At 40.3% G+C, this 21,705-nt stretch overlaps 1 protein-coding gene and 1 long non-coding RNA gene across 3 annotated transcripts in view; one reads left to right on the top strand and one right to left on the bottom strand.

The window, feature by feature from the left end:
- Nucleotides 1–21,705, bottom strand: part of EPAS1 (endothelial PAS domain protein 1) — a 76,698-nt gene that overhangs the window by 40,530 nt on the left and 14,463 nt on the right. The window lies entirely within an intron of this gene.
- On the top strand, nucleotides 6,993–17,012 carry LOC135297182 (uncharacterized). The gene is made up of 4 exons (XR_010359227.1): nucleotides 6,993–7,382; nucleotides 9,205–9,343; nucleotides 10,352–10,455; nucleotides 15,126–17,012. It is a non-coding gene; the product is annotated as an uncharacterized LOC135297182 (long non-coding RNA).

Below are 21,705 nucleotides of genomic sequence, written 5' to 3'. Positions count from 1 at the left end.
AACAAGAAAAATACATTTTGCGCATGCAAAGATAAGAAAATACTTTACAGTACAGATAAATGAAAAATCAGATGCTTAGCATAAAAAAATTCAAACTAAAACCTATAAATACTCAATAAAAGTGTTTTAACAGGCAGTAGTACCTTAGCTAACAAAAAAGATTTATTTCAAACTAGCAAATACATTTTTTGCTGAGTTTATATTTTGCATTACTTTCTGCTTGGCAAATCCCTAGTTGATTTGAACCAGAATAATAAAAAAGGAGTTTAGCTGACTGTGAGGCACTCCACAGCTATCTCAGAACCACACCACTTGACTGCCCCAGAGATGTGCTTGCAGACACCAAGCAGCCAACAGTCATGCTTACTTAGCCTTAAAATTCCCTTAAAAAGTATTTGTAACCATTCTACCTGACAAGCAGTTTATTCTGGATGGCATGCTGTGCTTTTGAAAGCTCCCTCCGTTAAAGTAATAAAAGTGACCCTCAGTAAATAAAAAGTGCTAGAAGCAGCAATTTACTCACTCCCCACGAACTCAGGCCAAACTATAAAAACTGTGAAGGGAACCCATACACAGTGCCTTGCAGATCCCTCCTTGTACCTCTTTCCAGTGAAATAACTATTTCTAAAGCCTGACAAGACACCAAATGCCCAGCTTCAGCACTCCAGAAGAGCAAAAGGAAGGGAAAGGACACAGAGTTATTTTCAGGCAGATGAAAAAAACCAAAACCAGTTTGAAATATGTGGAGTGTTCATGGAGGGCAAGTGCTAAAGCAGTGTTGCTGCCCACTGGGATACAGTACCCAGTACACAGACAAAATAAACTCAAAGGACGCCAAAATGGGGAATTTGTTAATAAAGGAAATGAAAGTTCCAAGGTAACAAGAAAGGCTACTAACAGAAAGGGCCATTACAAAAAAAAAGGAAATGAAGTATCTTCCACCCTTCCTTTAAAGCTGCCCTAACTTACAGTAACTCACCATGAGCTTCTTGGCTTGTTTTAGGAATTTCTTGTGTTTCTGTACATACTTATTAAATAACACATCCCTGCTAGTTCAGCAAAGCTCAACACCTACTGCCATAGCAATAGATGTAATTCCTTCACCAGAGTTTAAAACCAAAGGTGAGATGATAGGAAAATGAGAAATCTGACTGTTTCAGGGACAGAGGAGGGAAGAGTCTGCATTAAGAGTGAGGAACTCATTTCCATTCTCATTAGGATGTTTGGCACAGCAATAGAGGATTTGGCTACTACAATTACACCATCAAGAGATGAGGCTTAAATGAATACCAAAGTTTTGATGCCTTCAAACATATTTATGATTCACTAAGTCCATATCACTCCAAGACCCTCAAGCTAACAGTAACACAGCCAGGAATAGGTTTTCTTTACGGATACATTTATATGAACCTTAAAAGTAGACATAAGATTATAACTTCTCTAATGTCTAAAGCTCTGATTGTACCTTTAGTAATAATAATTAAAATGTATTGAGTTTGTGTTTTATTTATTTTCATTACCATTCTTGGCGCTGACTTGTGAAAAAAAAAAAAAAAGAGAAAAAAATGTGGTACTAAGACAAAAAGTATTGTATCTATACAGTGTAAAATGTTTATAGCACTGGCATCTTTTTTATACCACTAACTGCATTTAATGCAGCTACTAGAAGAAAAACACTTGCAAGTACAATTTAAGGTATCACTGTAAATACTAAAGTTATCACTGCAACTATGTAGCACTTTGGAAGTTCAATGTTGCAAACCTCACTGAGGCTGCAGGAGCACTGACATTTCTAAAAGCATTTAGTTCAAATATGTCAACAGAGTCTGATAAATTTAATCATAGTAAGCAAAACAATGTCTAAGGATTTATGTTCTTCCTTTTTTTCCTCTGGTTTTATGAGTACCTTGACCAGAAAGATAAGTATTAGGATTTCGGCAGCCATTAATCTCTTTCTGGATTATTTTACGATGCTGAGAGTGCCAGCCTGTCCCGCAGCTGCCACGCCAGCACACGCCTGGTACCTCAGAGGATGTGCCAAATGCTTTCTGTCCAGGGCAAGGCACAGCCCCATGGAACCACCTGAGGCCCACAGCGTGCCACAAAGATGCCAGGCTGCTGATCAGCTATTAGAGCAGATAGTGGCACTGCCTTTTTGCCTGTATTAGGGCTAGATGACTTTGGCTTAGATTTCAGGAAGTGCAGTATCCTGCTCCAAGTCACTGCATGCTCAGAGAGCACCAATGCTGTTCACAGAAGGTCAAAGCAGCTCTGGGTCACCTTTGTAAAGCTGCTGCAGCCCACATTTAAAGCAGTTCAGTGAAACACATCATCTTCTCAAATATTAGGGGCATTTGGAGAGAAACAAGGAGGACAGCATATGGTCAAATCTCAGTGGGCCAGCCATTCATCTCAGCTCAGGTCTTCTCTCCCCAGACTGGTTTTGCCCAGCTCTGCTGCATCAAGATCATGGATTCCTTCCCTGTGGCAATCAACTCTCACACCAGCCAAGAAAAGGCAACCTTCAGAGATGACCTGCAGACTAAAGAAGACCCAGCACCAAACACTCTAAACAACAGAACAGAAATTACTGTTTCAACATTGGCCAAAACTGAACTTCCTTTTAAACCAGCCAACTTTTTTTTTTTTTTTGGTGGGTGATAAATGTATTACTCTGCTTTTCTCTCCTAGAATCGCACTGCAGTGGTGGGGATAAGGTTGGTTATGACAATGCACAACCCCAGATGGCTATCAATGATCTGTGTTTGAGAGATTACAGATCCTTATCTTGAGGCATTACTGGTAGTAATCAGTCAATTTTGACAGCTAATCTAGAGGTCCATACACATTGTTGCTCAAAGGCTCAGCAGGTATTGCTAAGATCTTTTTTCAGATAACCCAACTATTTACCTACTCTAAAAAACACATATGAAAGGATGTGCTTTATCTCTCCACCAGCGGGTTAAAGCTGAAGGTGAATGAAGCTCGTTTGCAGGCTGGGGGTGGGGGGCTGAGGGAGGTGGGCCCCACAGTTAAATTCCAAACCAGCCTCATTTTCCCATGGGCACTGACCACATCCCCGGCCCATACCAAGCCACAACCGGCATTATTTAACAAGATGGCACACCTGCAGGTAAACAGGGACAATTTTTCAATTAACCTTGATTTCAAGCCTAATGGACAAACATTGCCATGGCATGACTTTGCTATCAGTGGTATGCGTACCTACGCTTCAGCCCCAAACCCACTCAACCCTAAACACTTCAGAGAGTCACACAGAGCATTGTTGACAAATCCCAAGTTTTATGATCTAATTCTGTGTTGTCCCTTCGGCAATACCCACCAACATTTGTGGGGGCAAACCCTGGGTCTTCAGCAGGCTTGGACCACTATCTCATGACATTTTAGCTCCTTGTGCTGGCACATTTGCTGACAGGTTCACACAAGGGGCCTTTGTGGGTAGGAACAATGAGAGAAGCCTGCACAGCACAGGAAAATGGGTGGTGACCACCAAGGGCTGAAAAAAAGCCTCTTTCAAAGGAAGGTCTTTGAAAACATTCATTACACCCCACCCATCTATTTTCACTACAGTATTTCAGTACATAAAAACAACACAGGGAAAATAAACAGCCCACCCTTCAATATGTTGTATTGAAACCCTGAAAAGAAACCAGCATGCCATAAAGATGTAGAAATATTCACAAAAAAGAGCCACGTAAAAGGCCATCCACTATAACCTCTCCATACCACCTGTCTTCTCTTATGTATCTCCAGGCTCTCTATGTAAGCTGACTCAAATAGACATCCTAATTTTTAAAGTAAAATTGAAATTTAAAAGTGCATTGGCTAGCAAATGCATGATAGCAAGCATTTATAGGGATTGAAAAGTAACTATATTGACAAAATTGAAAAAATTGCTAAACAGTCCACTACAATGCATTTCAGCTGTGATTTTTTTTTCCTACCAATTTCAGCTAGAACTAATAAAATGTTTCAGGTAAAACAGCAGCCAGAGAGAAAGAAGCAATAAATAATCCATAATTAAATGGGTCTCTGAAACCAGCAGACTGGAAGCCAGTCTCACAGAGGCTTGTCTCCATCACAGTCAGCGAGGTTTCCAACAGAGCAAAGATGGAGCAGATGAAGCCCCAGCTTTGGGAACACAAAAATAGCTCCTTCTCCTGAGGCTTTGGGCTGCTCTCTGATGATGCTCGCTACAGCACCCTTACTCATAATTTCTGTATAGAAAGGCAGCAGAGCACCCACAACAGGAATTCCCCCACTTTGTGTCACCTTGTTTCAAGCATGAGCATCTCTGTGATTGACGCTCTGCAGCAGGGCCACACGCCAACTCTCAAAGAAAATGTTTTGTCTCCTTTAGAGAACATTCAAAACACTCACTAAAATTATTTTGCAGCATTGTCTGTTAATAAGTCATGCTTTGTCCTCCTGAAGTGTGAAATCTTCTAATACTAAAGTTAAGAAAACAGATCTTGCAATAAAATCTATATTAAATAATGCCGACCCTTCTTTACTTTTTGGATTTTAACCATGTTAATGTGCACTTGGTAATGATGGAAGTTAATGATTTCTCCTTCTCTATCTCTTGGCAATTTGTAGGCATCCATAGTAAGATGATGGATATCCAAAAAGACAGATTAAACAGCCATTTCTTTGGCAAGCATGGAATAATAATTCCTAAAAGTAACAATAGAGATGCTCTAAATTTTGATCATTTCTTGTAACTCAGCTTCCTCCACTTCCTGCAACAATGATCAAGTGCAGATTTTGAGGGCCAGGCTGCATTTTTTGTCCTCTGGGGTGTGGGTTTTGTCTGTACAAACATCCTGGGACACAGCTCATTCTCAGCCCCTGCTTTCTCTTCATAAGGCTGTTATTTTATACAGTAGCTCTTTCATTGTCTCTCTCCTCCTAACTAAGTCATTGGGTTAAACTGGAGCAGTCATAACGTTGCATGCTGTGATTTTGAGTTCTCATTAGTATTCAAAAGTCTGCCACTAGTTTAAGTCAATAAGAATTGAAATTTAATAGCTTGAGCTGGGATAAATTTTGTTCTTTGCCTACTACAAGGTAAAAGGATTGACACCAAAGGGTCAGACTACATCAGCTACCTGACCAGGAAAGCAGCAGTCACTGACCAGTCACTTCAGCCAAATTAGGCAATTCCTCTAAATTTACAGCTAAAATCAGAGCCTGGAGTGATGTAACCTGGGGGCAATCAGTAACCCCAAAACACACACCTTCAGCTCCTGGCAAAGTCCCGCAGAGTTTTCTCACTGCTGACCTGCTCCTCCACACCCATGCTTGTGGCAGAAGCTGGAGGGACACCGAAACTCCAGTACTTGAGGAGGAAACAGTTGTGGCCCCTCAACACTCAACTGCAGTATTTAAAATATTTTAAAAATTAAGGCTTGGTTCTGTCGGGAATTGGCCGCTAGCTCCTCTGACACATCACCCTGAATTACTCACTAAACACTAACTTTCAAAGGGAGCTGATAAAAAGGCAGTCTGTATTGTAACAGAAAGTAAATAACTGGATGCAGTCTTTCTCTTTGGGTGTTTCTTGCTTTATTGCTTCCCTGTTCCTACTGTCTACTAACTCCTAAACCTCCATGTAGCTACAATAAAAAAATGGTTACTCTGGGAAAAGGAAAAAAAAAATCATGAACATGAGAAGCAGCAAAGCTAGGAAGAAATTATGTGTTACTTTTGTGTATACAAAAAAACAGTGTACACTTGTTTACTTTTGTGTATACACAAAAGTAAATTCACATGACCACATTTCTTTTCTATTTTCTGGGTTTTGCTTCAGGACTATGAATTAACATATCAGTATGTTGGCATTCTTCCTGTTGGAGCTTTTGCTCCGAGGTACAACAAGGTGCATATGCATATACTGGGCCGGAATCTCATCTCTACCATCACCCCAAGAGGGCAGGAGGCAGGAGTCAGCTGTAATAAATTCTGTTTATGAAAAACATACATAGGAAGAACTCAATTATTCCAGAAAAGAAACAAGACTTTTTTGTTGCATATGATACCATCCACAATTGTCAGCTTACTTAACAACACACCACAACTAGGCAGGTCCTGGAGATCTGTCAGAACTGTGCATCTGTCAGGGTGTGGTACCTCCATATTCACTGTTTTGATTCTAACTATACAGCAACCAAATTTCTGATGAGAATGTCCAAGATGCACATGCTGAAATGCATGCAACTGGATCAGTACACATGGAAGTGGCCACAGGAGTTACACAAAACAGATGGCATCTCCCAAGCCAGGAGCGAGGGTGCTCTCATCACAGTAACTACCAACACTGTTTTGTAAACGTACTTTGTGCCTTCTTACAGTGGTTCTTGGAAAATAAAATTTTTATTCTTCTCATCCTTTCCTTAAATCATGTAACTTAATCAACTTAACTGCATAATTTTCCAAAACTTAACTGCTTTCTCAGAAAAAGAAAAAAAAAAAAAAAGAAGGAAAACAAATTAAGAGAAAAAAAGAAAAGCTGCATTCACTGCCAAAAATCATGGTTTTGTTGTTAGAAAACACAGCTGGGATGGTACAGAGGCCGAAGCTGAGGTAGGCTGAGAAACAACTGTACCACCACGAGCAGCAGTGGAGGGGAGGCCTGAGGCAGGTGCAGAGAGCACCACGTAGGCATGTTGATAGAAGCTGAATCCAAGAGGGAACTCACTTCTTGTGCTAATGTATTCTTTTGAACTGTGCGTGTCTGCCAGTGCAGCTAGCTACCTTTGTACAGAACATGCTGCTGTGGCCAAGGGTAGTTATAAAATATATATTTACCCCTTCACAGAGAGGGGAAAAAAAGGTCCTTTATACAGAATATAGAACATGAAAAAATATTTAACTCTTTTACTGGAATGGCTATGGAATTTTACATTTATACTAAGGCATATGGAAACAAGTCATAATTAAAGAGCAAGGCATAGTAAACATCTAATAGAGACAATCTAAGTTGTACAAATATGACTTGAATTAACATACTTTTTAGTCAATAGCACATTTATAAAGCAACAAGCCTTGGAGAAATACACTTCATGAACTTACTACTGATTTTATTACACATTTTAAAATTTTTAAAAGCCATTTTATTCATGACTGTATATAAAAATTATCTATATAAACATTTCTCCCTTGTTCTTATAATTTCCTCATACAGATAATGGACTTCAATTTCTGTTGATTTTCAAGAAAACTTGAAAACATTGGGAAAAATCTTCAAGGACTGTAAGACAACAGTCATTACCAGAACAAACCCGTGAGGATGAATATTTTAACCACAGTTTCTCCACTTAAGAGGAAACCAATCTCTCAGATCACTAAGAATCAAACAGGTGATTTTCATGACTGACACTAAATAAAATTTCATTATCTACCAATAAATGTTTACCACAGGTGAGAACAGGTTGTTTTAGCTTTAACCAACAAAGCCTGGCAAAACCTTTTAAAAAACACAGTGAACAAAACCAATCCACCATGTAAGAAGTGGATGTAAGAAGAAAGAGGCTCTCCTCTATTTGCTGTATTTTCAATTAAACTCCTACTCAAAGGGAGTTAGGGCGTAGGTCTGTGCCTCTGCAGACACAGGGATTTTATTCATTGTGATTACAGCAGGTTTTATTAAAAATCTGAATGAAGATTTGTTTCCCTGAAGCTCTAGCTTGCTAACAGCTCTGGGAGAAGGATGAATGACAGCGTCAAACCTCATCAGCCCAGAAATGAAGAATGCCAACAACTTGTCTAACCTGTAGATCAGAGGTTGCACAATTCACTTGAATTAATACAATTTGAATCTGAGCATTTCTTTAAAACAACAGTCCGACCAACTTAGGCAGCTTTCAAGGATGGAAAACCAAAGCCAACCCACTGCAGCATTTAGAAACTTGCTCTACTGGTCAGTCACCTTCACTGTCAAAATATTTGTATAGATTTTCTTTTTCCTCCATTATAATTTCTTACTGCCTATTTTTAAAGGCTTTAAGTTATTTTGGGCACACTGGTGTACCAACCCAATATCACTTCACTTTCAGTCTCTGTTCATACTGTGAAAACCTCCTAACCAACAGGTCTTGCATCACTCCTATGTTCTGTGCAGAAACTAGGTGCAAATTCAAACCCAACGTTTAACATGAGAAAACATCAGGCCAAGCAGGAAAGAGCAAAGAATTACAAAGTCGATTTTGGCCAGAGGGGAGAGGAGAAACAGAGAAACAAGCAAGATAAGCTGTAGGGTTTCGGGAGGAAAAAAAACACACACACGCAAACTCCCCACCCCAGTTCCCAAAAAATCCAGTGTTTGCCTCTGGTGAATGCTGTTTCCCCTTCTGCCCTCCACAGGTTGCAGCCACAGCAAGTCAGTCCTCAGGTGCTCCCAGAGCCCCTGTTGTCACTCGTAGTCACTGTCACGCACCGTCAGCGCTCGCTGCGCCAGGCACAAACATTTCTACAGACAGATTGCTCTGGACAGTAAAAACCAAAGAGTGGCTACAGGCAGCAGCTGCAAAGCCTGTTTCTGCAACCTCTCCCTCCCCGGTGTTTACATGGGAAGGATGGAATGCCATAGAGAATACCCTCTGAAGTATAATTGACTGAAACAGCTTTGCAAAGCCAATCTTAAAACATGTTTTTGGGAGCTGCAGCTATTTAAATTATCATCTTGCAGTATGAAACTCCTCACTTCCTCATTTTAGCATTAAAAACAAAACAGCAACAAAAAAACTGGAAAAACCATACTTGACATGACATGTCCCATGTCGGACCCATCTGACTGCCACTCAGAGCAGGGATCCAATACTGACACTGTCCCCATGCACAAACAGGGGACACGAGGAGAGGAGGGACACCAAAAAACACCTGAAACTCCATCCAAACAATGATACTTGTGGTACAAAGGAAGAGGACACACGGGGGACACAAAGGAGGTCAGGATGAAGGACTAGCCTCTGATCCTACAAAGGCAAGGTCTCCCCTCCCAAGTGTTTCTTGGAGGAATCACATCACACCTGTCCTGGGGTCAATTCTTCTCTCATCACACTAACTTAAATGGAGTTACCCTGACTTGCACCAATGGGAGATTGGAACACAACTCTTCAAAGTAAGTTTTATGTTTTCTTGTGTTGTTTTAATGCCAATAAACAGGAAATACTTTTCTTTCAGACTCTCCTGGGACATGTGACACTCCTTACACCAGATCAGCTATTAAGAGGCAGCGACTGTTCAGCATGGGAAGGAACATCTACATATCCACATCAGCTCTTGGCTACCAAGAAAGAGGGATAAAGGTTTGAAAGAGAAAGTAGGTAAAAAAAACAGTTTTGGAAAAAGTTTAAGCAAGAAAGGGCTCTACAAGGAAAAAAGTAACTTTTCCTATAAATCTATTATAGAAAACAATGGGAGTTTCACACAGAGGCCATGAGAGAATAAATCTGCAAGTAGTCTGTGATATAGCATTTCCATTGCCTCAATACAAATCTATTTCAGTAAAGAAAAAGAAATAAAATCTGGAGGAGCATCTGAAATGAAAACCATATAAAAAAGCAAGAAAGACCACAAACAGAGGTTCATTAAATGAAGTTCTCTTCCACACAGAAGCCTGAAACATGGAGAGAACTGGAAACCAGATTTTTATCAAACCATCTCTGGAGGAAGTAGATAACACAATTCAGAAAATGGGATAAAGATTTGGGAGTGCCGTCAGCAGATTTAGGGAGAGGAAAGGGAAAGCACACAACCAAAAAAAAAAATCCCATGAGTGTAGAAAGACTTCAAGAATATGGTAAACATTTCCAAGTGCAGAGCTAGAATTAGATAAAGAGAGGAGTCAAGAACTTTTCACCCTAAGTGTCTTGCTTCACAAAGGGGAAAAGGTGCAGGTGTGCCTGAAATACAGGAACATCTGGACTTTGTTAAGTCCTAGTTATGCAAGCACTGATCATCTTAATTAACCAGGCTTTGAAAACTGTCAGGAGGACAAAGATTAATTCTGTTTAACTCCATGAACAACACTTTTTAAGAACAAAAGGGTTCAGCCTGCACAGTAGCTTCATCAAGAAAGATACACTTCTTATTCCCACAGGCATCCAATAAAGAAGAGGAAAAGATAATGGATAAAAACTTTAAAGGGAAGATGAAAATGTACCTTCTATTAAGCAGTACCTTCATACAAATAAACATGACTACAACTGTGCAGATACAACTCAGCCCTCAAAAAAATACCAAACCAACCCTACAACCCCAAAAAAACTAAAACTAGAATAAACCTTATGTCAGGATCTATTATTCTTTCCCATGTTTCTGCTCACAGGCTTGCTGTATCCTCACCCATGGCAAGTTCCCATGGCTACCTGCTCAGTGAGCCCCATGCTACCCCTTGTTCTTGCAAGGTCCCTGCCAGCCCTCCTCAGAAAGGTAAGTGCTCCCCTAGTGAGAGCACCTGTCTTGTGAAGCAGAGTCCATTTCACTTACTGAAAAGCCTTTTCCAATTTGGCCTGAGTAAATTTCTTTTCATGGCTGTCTGCCCAAATATCTCTGATCCTACATGCTTTATCCCTGGTCCAAGTACTCACCTAAACAACCTAAATTGGGTCATTTTCTAGTGTGCTTCTGGCACTAACATCACAGGCCAGGAGTTGAGCCCTTGTGTCCTCCTCCCTGAAGGTGAATTGGAAGTTCAAACTAGAGCTTAGTCTAAGACTGGCTGTCCTGCAGATTTAATTCTGCATCTCCATCTGTATTTTACACTGAGTTTTCACTAGAGGTGTTGTTTTCCTATTTCCTTTCACGCTACTATTTCAGTAGTTTTGGGAGCTACCTCTCTATTTCACTCTGTCATCAGGGAACTGGGGACTATTTTCTGCAGTGAAGCTGCTTTGTTCAACATCCAGTCATACCTACAAGATCACAAATAAGTAAGTAAATATGACAAACAGCAGAGTTTTCCCTGTATCTACACTGGCATTCACACTCCCTCAGTTTTGCTACTCAATATTGTTCTCTCTCAGGTGTGAACACAGTGCCAACACATTACACTGCTTTGTTATCCAGCTACGGTAATGCAGCTTTGATGTTACTCAAAGTTTAACTTCATTGAAGTTGTGTTTAACATGCCATGAACAGAATCACCTTGTGCATCACATCCTGCCTGCCTGTTGCTCTACACTGCAAACAGACCTCTGCTACCATACCTTCAGGTTATTGCCCTAAATTTGCATTTATATCAGCCAACTAGAATTTGGGGTTTCTTACAGTATGGCATTGTTATTACTCCATTGTATTGCTATCCAAATATTATCTCAGAAAGTTCACCTTTGAAGACAACTTTCATGTATTTGACCAGTATTGACAAAAAATAATTCAGTTCCTTATTCTGCCATAAACACATTTTTAATAGCACACTACCCTTTTTTCTAAACACTTTGAAGCTGCAGTGGGAATAAAGGATTACCCACAGAATGGGCATAATACAGAAGCAATGTTCAAAGTATTATAACATTACAGATTTCTAAAAACAGCATCAGCCACAATAAATGCTAAGGACTACAGTACAATACAGACCCACATCGCTTACAAGATCAACACAAAGGTTTTTGTCAGATAAAAGTACTTTAGAAAGTTTATATGTGTGATATTTTCTTCTACATTACACATGAAAATATCAAGACATTAATGCATAATAAAATATTAAGACAATAGTACCTTTGCACATTGTATTAGCCTGAGCCTGTAAGGAATTTTCTGACCAAGACCAGCAAGACTTATGCACTCTAGCTAATAATCTGCACAGCCACACACAGGAAAAGACTTTCCCCACCTTTTAAGGTGCCATTGTCTAAGTTTTTAGGGTAAGGAGAAAGTTCACATACTTTACAGATTGTGTGGACCAACAAGACCTAGCCTTCCCAAGGATTACAGTCCTTGCAGCCACACAGTGAGACAGAAATTGGCAGCAATAGCTGGAGAAGGAGAAGGAGCTGGAGAAAGGGCAGGTATTTTGAAGGATGGGCAGGAGCAAGTAATTTAGGCATGTGAGAGGGTAACTGTCCTTGACATTTGCAAACTGGCAAGCACTGTACAGCAGTGTCCAGGCTGCAACTATAAAATACTTTAAGTACTGCAGCTAAAGTTTAGCAGTGGTTCCCTATTTGGTCACTCAGAACTCAATGTCTTTAAATAAATACTTTTACAAACTACAAATGTACCAGTGAGCATGTCCAGCTTTTGCAAGACACTAAACATCCTTCGCATACCCTGTGGCTAATGTTTTACCCTGGACACTGGCTACCCATTGCCAATGTAATAAGAAGTCCAAGCATTTAAAAATGATGAGAGGTAAGTCTGGTTTACAAGAAAATGGTAAAATTTAAATGTTTGTAGATGTGTGTGCACATTCATATATCTACACAGTAGAATCACCATGTACACACAAACTCAGAAGGGGGCTCAGAAGTCTTTGCCTTCCCATTCCTGAATTTTTGTGAGCAACTGGGAAACTCCAAACTTCTCCAGCTTAAAATGTTAAATTTAAAAAAAAAAAAAGAAAAAGACACAGACATACAGAGAGACAGAAAGGCAAGTATGTGTCTCACACCTGAACATCAAGAATGAAGACCTTCACAGTAACTGCTTTGTGTAACTCATGGTAGGAGCTACCAGTGCTGCAATGACAGAAGTAATTTTCTCAGTTTTCATCATTAGCAGACACATTCCTCAAGGTGGGATGGATAAAATAATACTGATAATTGCACCTCAAACTGTTCACAAACTTTGACTTGGCAATAGTGTAGCACAGAAAAAGAAGAGGAAAAAGTAGGAGCTATGCCTCAGAAACCAATGCCAGGATTTAGTATACCCATAATTTTATTGCCTGAAGCCTCTACTGAAAAGGCCCTTCCTTGCTAGGAAAGGGGGGAGAAGACAATAAAAACCAGAGGACAGAAGTAGGTTACAAGTAAACATTATCCATTTAAACTGCTAATGGCAAGCTCTGTTGTTATATTTTTATCAATGCTTTTCTGCAAATTACTTTTATCAGTGATAATTTAGCTTTTATTTCATTATCTGGCACAGCAGACAAAAGAAAAACAGATTTGTTTTACAACAGCTCCAGCACTTGCTCTGTCCATTAACATTGACAGACGAAGGTAAATTAAAGCTCTTAGACATTTTCAGCATATGTAGCACTGAGGTCTCTGTTTCTAACCAATATGTGTTTCTAAAGGAGAACAGATTTCATCCTAATGCTTTTATTCTCCCCACACAGTTAATGCAAATTTCGGTATTTTTTCATATTTCATATTTTTTCTCCATTCAGTATTCTATGCGCTTCCAAAAACATCTCAGGACAATCAAGGAGAATCAATATTTTAAACAAGGAAAATACTACATTTCGGTCAACTGAAGAGTGAAATAGCACTTACCCTCCTTCCAGTTTTCTTAAAGCCACAAAACCACAGAGAAGTTGTGCTTGATTAAAATAATAAATAAGCATAAAGAACCCTTGGAGGACTTTATTTTTTTCCAGTGCTCCTCTTCATCCATTTTTTACCAATGTTTTCAGCTATTCTACTTACTTCAGTAGAGGTAAACAGATTGCTTTATAACTTTCATCTAAAATAATAAACTTATTTATAGACGCTAATGTAGCAAGCCAGCTGTTCTGGGCAAACAGCGGGCTCCCCATTTAAATGGGGATAGTTTAATGGCTTTGATTACAAAGAATTTTGCAAGAAAAACAACAAAATATTATTGACTGCTCTAAAAGTGCAAGTAATTAGTCATTAGTAATAACCATTCTAACTAAATAATATAGTCACTTCTGTTCTTTTATGAAATAGCCTTTCACTTGGACTTAACAAAAAAGCCATATTAGAAAACCAGAATTTCAAAGTCTGAACTGACAGCCAGATATTCTGGCTTGGTCTGAAGACTACTTGTGATACCATTAAATATGTGCTTTAATTTTAGATATTTGGGATAGTTCTAATTTTTGATATACAACCCACATAAAAGGGCTCTTTCTCAAAGGCAATAAATAATGCCATTACCAGTTGTTAGTCTGAAATTGCTGCCATAACCCAAGCATAAAATTTATTAACATATAATACAAAATTGAAAGCTGGTAACAAAGTATTTCAAAGAAAGAATATTCTACTTTGTAGAAGCAAAATGAATGAGTTCTGCTACCATAATTTCTTTATTGACTATTCAGGCTTATGACATGTTACCCCAATACTGTCAAATGTCTTTATATTTTCTAATAAATTCCCCATTTTTCTCAGAATAAGATTTTTTAAAGTCTCAGATAAACTTAATTTAGTTTTACTGTCTCTTCAGCAAACATTACATGTCCAATTACAAACAAATGTAACTGCTGGGGCAGGTCACTTTGATGAAAATAGATTAATATTAAAGGACATGGAAATTTAGAAGAGCAAGAAAATACTTCTTGGACTACCACCAAAGCAATTTTAAAGCACAAACATGAATATAATTTAATCATTTCCTTACAAGCAGCCTTCCCTACAGGGCTCCCAAAGAAATTACAAAAATGAAGTGTCAGAGTATGTATTTTAAGAGGACCTTTACTGAGTTGGGGGAGGAGGAAGAACATGGTAGTTAAATATTTTTAACCAGCTTTCCAGAGATGAGTCTAAATCAAGCTCTTACGATTCTTCCCTGTCATAACCCACTACAGAGGTCAAAGGTCGAAGCTTTCCCAGAGGTTCACTGCGCACAACACTAGAAGTTCCTTAAATTTAGTTTATATATAACAGCAAAAGTGCTGTGGCCAGTGACATCCCATAAGTACTGAACAGGCATAGGCAGGGCAGGCAAAGGCACAAAATGGCCACATTTTCAGCTAGTCCTAGTACCCATGTCTGCACCAGTTAGTGCTCTTACACTCTTTAAAACATGCTGTGAAGGGATGACAAAACCAATCCCTTACTGCAGACATTGTACGCATTTTGCTATAAATAGTGTATTTTTTCCCTAATGTCTTATGATTATTTGTGAACTATTATTAAGCTTTACAAAAGGACTTGGGGGTGCTCATTTTGTTTTTGTTTTGTTTTGAGCAGAGATCCAGTGAACAATTTTGAGTAATTTGAGATTGTGAGCTCTACAAGCTGGACTGGAGCAGAGAGTTCAATACCCTGCAGCGAACCTGGAGGACGCCTGGCAGGAGCTTGGCCACTTGGCCAGAGCTGAAGCCCTTGGCTCTCGTGCTAGGCATCTGACCTGTACCCTATTTCATGTCTATAATTTATCTTCAAACAACATCAGGGAAATCAGTAGGAGAGGGAAGGCTGCTGGATGTGTGTGCTGAACTGTCTAGGAACCTGCCATTCCAACTGCGCTCAGGACTCACTCTTCTACTACTGCCTCCAGTCAACCAATAAAATAAAATTAAAACCAAAAAACCCAAACAAAACCCCAACAAAATACTTTTCTTTGAACTGTTTGAAACATTTTTAAAAAGTAAAAGAGTAAATATAATGGAGGTGGTTCCAGAAGAAGCTATCAGCATGATCAAAAAGGCAAAGAGAAAGTACTGAGTTTCACAAGATATTGTCATCATCAGCAAGCTCAACATAAGGAGATTTCTGCTCCAAGCTGTTCATACAGCACGGGGGAAGAACAAAGGGACATTAATTATGCTGTTGCAGGTACTGCACAGGCTGACCAGCATCAGAGAAGTGTTGGAGAGCCTGAGGCCGCCAGTCTCTTGCTCCACCAGATGCCCTGTCTACAGCCACCCACCGCCCACCACATCTGCTGCAGGTTCTGCAGAAGCCAGCGTCAAATACTTGGGGAAAGTTGAGTTATCACAACATGACACAAATGAGAATTTAGCTTTAGCTGGTTTGTGAGTACAGCTGCTACCCATAAACCTATCTTTTTCACACTCAGGTGATCTTTGACATTACCATGCCCTACAAATATCTGCAACTTGTTTGGCACATGACATTTCAAAAACAAGAACAGCTTTGTAATTATAGTTTTGTTTTGTATACAAGTAGTAGTAACCACTAAATGTATTTAAGGCGACTTGCTGTATATGCAATTCTATCAAGCACATAAACATCCCTCCCCTAAACAAAGCCTATTTGCCTTCATTAACCATCCTGGTGTCCCCCCAGCTTTTTGGAGGGCACATAACCATCTCCTCTCTGTCACTCCTTGCCTACACCAGCACCCTCCTGTCTGTCAGTGCCTCACTCCTTCTCCTTTGACATCTCTGAAGTCTCCACCACAGACTTTGTACCTTTTAAATAGTAATAGATGCATAGAAGAGTTTCAGCATCTACATATGCTAAGTGCCTTCGGTTCCTCAGTAAAGTCACCCTACAGGAAACAAATGCAAATTACTGCCTTCTAGACATAAGGCACGGTCCTGTGGACCTTGTTATTAAATCATTAACCTTCGCCTTTCATTTTACCTATGTTTTCAGTATTCAAATGTTGCTTGAAATAGACAACCTTAGTACTTCCCCATGCTGCAATTTGTTACCTAGTGCTTCACTCCAATGATTGAAGTGACAAACAAATGAGAGTACCAGTTCTCAAGCAGCAAGAAAGCAGTTCAATAATTATTGCAAAAGTTAACAATGGTGTCCCCATAAAACCTTGAAGAAATCTGTTTATCATTCTTATGCAATCCCTAAACCAAGATTTCCAAAGAGCCCTAAATACCATTTTCTCTGCCTTCAAGGCTATAACTCTGCACCCTACTGATGCTACAGTTTATCAGAAGATGATGCTAACCACAGTTGGTATCTTATCTCTGTAATCCCCCGGAGTTAGGCCAAGGTTAGTGTTGTACTATGGGTATGTAAAAATGTGTTTTGCTGTGGAAACAACCACATGTAATTTGGTGAAAAGCCTGAATAATTGGTATGCAATAATTATGGTTGCTAGTATCAAATGTTTGTTTTCCTGGGGGGAAAAGGCAAACCAGAATTTTGTAAGAGCCCTTATCTATTAAACATCAGCCTAAAAGTTGGTTCATACACATATTAGCATATTAGATATACAACCATGAGATGTCTGGTCAAAAAGCATGTATGGCTACTGAAATCAGTGGGAGGGAGTTTTCTTGTTGATTTGGATAGAATGAAAGTAAATCTGGTTTTCCCCTTCATCAACCCTTTCAGTCCTCTTGGTGTACCCTTTCCTACAGAGGAATACACAGCAATGTCCCTGGCAGGCAAGGTGAAAGGCTGATGTAGCCCAGCATCTTCCCATCAGCCCACTTCAATCAGCAGCCACTTCAAGGAGGACACAGAAAGCAGAGATGCTTCTCCAAAATGTTCTCCCAGCCTCTGTGCCTCTCAGCCTTCCCCGGAGCACGGACCCCAAGGAAGTCTGATCAGTCAAACCTCCAGCAGAGGCTACGGGTGCTTCGGATGACTGGAGTGCAGCACACGCCCAAGCCTCAGCAGAACCCTTGAAACTGCCTGCTGTGGTAAGCCAGCACGACTCTCAAGAGACAAGAACTGCTCATCAGCCTTCACAGCTCCTGGCCCTCTCCTGACAGCCCTCCCTTTGGGCGGGCAGCCTAGAGCAGTCTCCTGAGGAGAAAGCCATGCTGCTGAACAGAGCTCCCTCCGCAGGAAGGGCACAGCCCCTCGGCTGCCCCAGCGCCCAGGCAGCATCGGTGCTGCCACCTCCACCCAAAAACACAACCCCACCAAGCCTACAGGGGCTCTAGTAACAGCAAAAGGAAAGTGCCTCTTGCCCTCTCTTAAAGCTCCCTTTTCATTAAGCTCTTCTTTCAAAAATTTTCCCATACTTACTAAAGCAATCAAAAAAAATCTGTTTTTTTTCCTTTCCTATTTAGAGAAACTGAAGTGTGAACACTGTGTAAGATGTTATAGTTCTTTCTGGGACTTCTGTGTTAACATTTTGAAAAGGTAATAATTTTTATTGCATAGCACCACATCCCTAATGCTTTGAAAAACTCAAACAAAAACCCCAATACATCTCAAGCAACAGTTAACATTTACTATTCACTTCTGCTTGTTTTGACAGATCTGTCAACCAGAAACCTTTTCAGATCTCTATTTTTTTGTGAGCATTGCTAAGACTATACTTCCTCACCATACAATATGCTAGATTTTAATGTTAATTTTACTGTTCTTTCATTTCACTTTTTCAAACCACATCCATGTAAGCTTTTTAAGCACACTTAAACATACAAATGTGCTAATTGTTATTAGACCTATCTTCTAAGAGGCTAAGTATACTGAATTACTACATCAGGCAGTAGGAGAAGCTCTTCTAAAACTCCTGAGGTCCTCAGTATTTAATGAGATTGGATTTTATAGTATGCATTAAAATTGCTGTTACACACCTACAGCATTCCATCATGTGCACAGGACCCTAATGACAGCATATAAGTTACACTGCATGAGACGCAGTGTGTTCTGCTGTAATGTCACAAGGTTGGCTTTCCCCACTGACAGACTACTTACTCTGGGCAAATGCCATAAAAAAACTTAAAATTATAAGAATAAGCTAAAATAAATATCAGCACCTCTCTCTCCACAGCAGTACCCATATGAGAAGTCTCTCATTCCCCCCTGCACACTGCCTGTGAAAGAGGTTCACAGGTGTTGTCACTTAGCCAGCTGCAGCACACAGCTCACGAGAAACACTCTAATGCTCTTTGGCACTGTGAGCACAGCTGCATTTCTGCTGCTCCCAGTTAGCCTTTATACAGACTCTTCCCCTAGATGAGTAGTTTACTCCTGCTCCTGTAAAAGTTCAGCCTGAGAAACACCAAGCAAAGCTCTTCAGCTTCAGGAAGGAGCAGGCAAGCAGGCTGAAAATACTCGGTGCTAGGCGAGCTGCTCCCTTCTGCTTTATCTGTGAGCACAGGCATTTTGGAAGCGTGTATCTGCCCTAACACATCCTTCAAAGGAGAGCAGTATCTCCGTGCGCCAAAAGCCGAGTGACGGAGGCTGCTGTACCCCCAGAGATCCCTATCACTCCTCTCCTGCAGCAGGACACACACTGGATGGGCCATCGGTGTCCTTAACACAAGCCCGCATGAAGCTGCAGGTGTGGCTGTGTCCCCGGTGACGCGAGGGACACAGGGTGTTCCCGGCCCTGAGAGCAGATTAACGCGTACAGTACGCGCGTGTTTACTTGACCGAGACCCACACTTAGGCATGCATACAAGTGAACAAGCCCGAGCTGTTTACTGGGACAAACTCCCACTGAATGCAGCGGGTATCTGTCTGCCTGCACAGCTGAGGATTAAACCCTCAAACCTTCTGCAGTGCCCATGTGCACATTTCTGACTCATCAAAGAACAAGGAAAAGCAACTATGCCCGTGTGACCGTGAATCTCTCCAACACTTGGCTACACTTGGATTCAGAAAGCACGTGTGCCTTTTTAACACTGCTGAAAGAAGGACTAAGGCTCAGCCCATCTTTTTTGAACAAGAGTTACTAAATTTTGTTACTCTATATGCAAAGTAGATTTCTAGCTCTGACTTTGTAAGGCAAAACAATTTTTTTGAAATCACTTAAAATTATGTACACAGGAGGAACATACACTTATTAAAAGAAATGGACTGTCACATCCTAAAATATCTCTCTAACTGCTTCCATTTGGAGAGAAAGTCCACCTTTATTGACAATGAAATGTGTTCTCCAGCTGTTTGAACAGTGCTCAGCCCAAGACCTTTTGCAATTCTTATATGTCTTCCCTAATCTTAGGGCCAATCCCAGCATCAGTCTACTTCTACCATACAATTCATATTTGGTTGGTTTATCCAGGACTCTAAACTCCATCACTGTGGAGCAAGCGTCTTGCTTTTTTCTCCATCATTGGTCAAAACATGTTGAGGTTATCCTGCTTTATTTGGCAACCATGTTGCTAAAGCTGTTTGGTCAGGCCATACTAGGATTTCTGGCTTTGCATTCATCTGTCAAAAATGCATATATGTTATACACGTCCCCAAGAAGTGCTCGTATTCCCAATACTATGAAATTATTTCCTGGATGTCAGCAGTATCACCACTCTATTACTGTGACAATTCTCCAAGTATGGTATTAGCTGGACTGCAGCCATTAAAATGTTGATCCTAAGAATACAAGGTAACAAACCAGACGACAGCCTTGAAGTGACCATAAAAGCTGTCTCATAACACACATTAACCAGTAAAAGATCATTTTCCGGTAAATTAATCAGATTAAAAGAGAGCGTTGCAAGAAGTCATGTGTAGGCAGCATGAGGTTTTCTCTGACAACTGGACAACCTGGATTCATGGAAAATATCATAGTATGAGACAATTTAAACACAATCTCACACAACTGTGATGACTAAGTCAATTTGAATGCTTTTTCATAAAATGATTCTTCTGTTTCTTCAAAGCAGATAGTATTTAACTGGAAGATCACACATGACCTGGGAACTAGAACAGAAAAGAATCAGTACAGTCTATTGAGTAAGTTTACAAACATACTAAAGTGACCATTTTGTCACCTCTACTCTTCAGCTTTTCAAAGCCATGCCAGGAACAGGTTTGCCAAAGAACATGAGTAACAGTTTGAAAACTGTGTTTAAACTCTGTAGAAAGTAGTGTCAAGTTAGACAAACATCTTTCTGAAAATGAGTTAACTGACAAAGCTCTGTAAGTACACAGAGTGTTCTACATATAGCTACATGTGCAAACACAAATATTTAGAAAATCAGCATAAATGCAGTGACATGGCACAAGCTGCTATGAAATACACTTTCAAAACACATACAAATAATCTAGGCTAGTAGATAGTAAACATTAAATACACTTGCTTCAACAGTAATGCAAAACTAATGCATATTTTAACCACAGACAATTGCAGAAACAACTTGTGTGGAAGCATTAAAAACCATCAGCATGAAAATACTGTTTTCTGAAACTCCTTCCTGAAATTTCTATCATTGTCTTTAACACTCCGGAATACCCAGAGCATGTTTTCAAGGCAAATGTAAGGACTTTTAACAGAGGGACTATTAGCAATAACAAGAACTTCAGAGCGGTTTCATGGCGTGCTGCCTCCGCACCCTTAACAAACGCCTATATTAGTTAGAGAAATCAGAGCCACAGCGGCACGTATTTCAAAGGTGCACTCAATCTGAAGTCGTGCCTCGCGCTTATCTCGTCACGAGGCTGCAGCAGCCAACTTTATTGCCTTCAGACATGTCGGCAGTGACACACGCCCCCGCTGCCGGTGGTTTCCCTGTGGAAGGGTGCTTCCATTGGCGTCACCACCGGGGCGCCTCCTGCCACTGACATGGCTTGGCCGCACGTTTGCAGGACTGGCCTTTTTAAAAGTCGACCGTATAAACCGGGCAGTGACCAGAATGAGCCGCAGTTATACAAGAAGCAAGGAAATATTATGCAAGACCACAGGAAGTCAGAGGAGACAGCATTCTGGGCAGGCCTGGCAAGGAGTCTGTGTGAACTTCAGCTAACAAGCAAAGCTCGGTCATTGGCGCCAAATTCAGCAGAGAACATTCCCAGTGCTGCAAAGGATAACACTCCCCATGCTTTTGCCAGTGGGCTGCGTTCCAGGACGCCATGTACCTGATGAAATGCAGATAAAACTGGGTCTTATTTTTCGCCAAGTTTTCACTTATTTTTAAAATTTGAGGCATATTTTGGT

Source organism: Passer domesticus, chromosome 3 (assembly GCF_036417665.1).
Source record: "Passer domesticus isolate bPasDom1 chromosome 3, bPasDom1.hap1, whole genome shotgun sequence".
NCBI lineage: Eukaryota > Metazoa > Chordata > Aves > Passeriformes > Passeridae > Passer > Passer domesticus.
This window is presented reverse-complemented; position numbering and strand designations above follow the sequence as displayed.